The sequence below is a fragment of the Nothoprocta perdicaria genome, unplaced genomic scaffold, assembly GCF_003342845.1.
Source record: "Nothoprocta perdicaria isolate Ctin4 unplaced genomic scaffold, notPer1 scaffold_241, whole genome shotgun sequence".
NCBI lineage: Eukaryota > Metazoa > Chordata > Aves > Tinamiformes > Tinamidae > Nothoprocta > Nothoprocta perdicaria.
The window spans coordinates 652,066-654,913 of NW_020455468.1; the positions used below are offsets into that span (position 1 = coordinate 652,066).

Sequence of the window (2,848 nt, forward strand, 5' to 3'; positions counted from 1 at the left end):
TAAGCCACTGTAAAGGCTGAGGGGGAAAAATGTAGAAATGAGGAAGGAAAAGCTAGCCTGGGATAGCTGTAGTTTATGAAATGACTCACAAGTTAAAATCACATACTACTAGTATGTGATTACTACTAGCAGTAGTAATTTCAGGGAGCAGTGACAGGCTGTTAGGTACTTTGCATTCCCTAAGAGATATCTTACTGGAGAGTGACCTCTTGGCTCTACCTTGGCTTGTTGGGGGCATGTCTGAGTTTCACCAGAAGATGACTAAGTTTGCATGTATGAGAATAGGAATAAGCTTCACTTTAGGAAGCCGTAGCTCAAGGTGGCCCAAAAGAACAGTTTCTTCAACATCTAACTGTAGAAAAGGGAAAGTTGCACTTACTTCCCTGGAAGAGAGAAACCAACACCTGCCTTGAAGTTTCTAAGTGCTTCCAGTATAACAGTGTCCTAAAATCCCACTGACATCAAAGACATTTGTTATCAAAGGCTTACTTTGCTGCTTCCTTCTCTGATATTTCCAGGGCACATGTAGCATGAATTCTCCAGCAAAAACAGCACTTGACAAATAACACTAATATGATTTTTTAAACTTTGCAACAATCAAGTAAGGAATGGCTTTTTCTTGTGTACTTCTCTGAACATCGGTTTGAGTGGAGATTGAGGATGCAGTTAAATTTTTAGGTTTTTGGCATCTCTCAGGATGGAAAACTATATTAGGCAATCATAGTTCTAGGGCTTCCAAAAATGCCCAAATGTTCTTATAACTAAATGTTATATAACTTAGATGTTACAATAACACAAGCCAGAAAGCTGCTGCTAGTGCTATACTGCAAAATGAGTAAAGGACAACAGATTGTCTCCCTTTGATTCTTTCACTTCTTAGGGGACCTCGCTGAAACATCTGCAAGAGGAAGAGCTCTTCTAACCCCTCTGCTCCCACACCACTCTTTTTATGAGATATATTCCTGGATAACCTCTTATCAGTACGAGACTTGATATGGAATTTGAAAATATTAGCCATGTAAATTAGGAAGAGACCATACTGAAAACAGGATTATGTTGTTTTTCCAAGTGTGATTAGAATCCAAACTACTTAATTAAGGTGTCTTCATTTTTGTGAGGAATTTTTTAAATTCATTTACCAAGTTTCCAAGATTAGCCAAATAACTTTTTGTGGCAAAGCAACTTCCTCAGTGGAGGAATAAGAGCTTCCTCTAAGCTCTTATTATACCAACATTTTCAACTGTGACATTGCTCACTCTTTGCTACAATATCCCTTTGCTACTGACTGTATAAGTCAGTACATGGACTACTAAGTCCAAGATGATGCTTCAATTTCCGCTTGTGTTGTTTAATATATAAATGTAATATTACTACATTAAAGCCTCTTTATAATAGAAGTAAAATACCAAATTAACATGAGTTTTTTTCTAGTATTTTTAGAAGTCTGAAAATACGGGGAGAGAGAGTAAAAGTATCAGATATAAGAGAGAAAGTTAAAATGTGTGATAATATTTGTGCAATTATTTTGTGAAAATTTTAGGGAGAAAATATCCTGATAAAATAGCTGCCAGAAATCACAGTTGAGTATCATGGGGCTTTTTGAGACCTATAAGTGGGTTGTTTGTAGGGTCTGGATTTCCCTTCCCTTCATGTGCAAATCACACAGAGCAGACAATTGTGGCAGGCACAGAGGAACCTAATTACAGTGAAACTTATTGTTGAGTGTAAGGCTGAAGGAGGGAAAAAAAAGTTATTACCTGCTCTAGCTATTGGCTTCATAAATTGACAACCAGCTGTTCTTCCACCAGGAAAGATGGAAGAATAAAAGAACAATGAGAAAGGAAGATTATAGGTGATTTTTTTCCAAATGATGAATAGGTGAAAGGAAATTAGAAATGTTATCTAATTAAGTTCTCTTTTCAGCTATTCAGGCATAAATAAAATAGGCAATATTAATAATAATCACTGCAGAAATTAGAGATTTGGCTATTTTAGTATATAGTGCTTTTAAAGATAAATCTAGTATTGTTTTGTGTACATTTTGTAATTTTACATTTGAAATGCATTCTTCTTTCCTTTAGAAGCAGTTTTGGACATTGAGTTATGATCACTCTTTACCACGGCTTCAGAAAAAGATCTCTGTATGATTTATGAGGGAAGAGTTATTTCAAGAAAATGGCTTTTAATATGACCCTAATATGACTCAAGCATGTTGGTCTTAAAGAAAAAAAAAAGCCCTATATTTTTTAACTGTTGTTTTTGCCTACCATAGCTTCACACATGACTGAGCTCAATTTGGAAAATGCAGCATTTCTGCCATTCCTTCTCTTGCTGAATGTTCAGTGTATGTGTTTGAAGAAAGAACATCATACTCTTTAATGGATTTCATCAGGTAAACCAAAATTCTTAGTTCTTATCTGTGAGGATAATGAAAAGTCAATCATCTTAAGCATTTGATATAAAGCTTTCTGTTTTATACTTAGGCTGAAGAAGTTCTATAGCCTGGAAATATTCGCGGAGTCGTGAATGAGGAATTATTTCCCCTGAAAGTTGGAGGATATCTTTCATGGCAGACCCAGGGATTCTATTAAAGGATTTGTGACTATTTCCCAGTGACATCCATATGTTTTGGTGTTAATACTATTTTGTCTTTTTCTCCAGACTGCTATGTTCTTAAGGCCATGACTTGTGCTGCAGTCAAACACGATTTTAGGTAATGTTCTGGCTCTTGTATAGGTATTTGTATTCATATTTATATTTCAACTCTGAAAAAAAGTGGGACCTGGAACAGTCAAAAGCACAGTGTTCACTGATTTCTGTCTACAAGGCTGCCTTGCGGGCTGAGTAC

General features: G+C 36.0%; 1 protein-coding gene across 1 annotated transcript in view; it reads right to left on the minus strand.

Annotated features, from left to right (window-relative positions):
- The window catches only part of CDH9 (cadherin 9), a 65,831-nt gene that overhangs the window by 4,904 nt on the left and 58,079 nt on the right, over positions 1–2,848 (minus strand). The gene's annotated exons all lie outside the window — the stretch shown is intronic.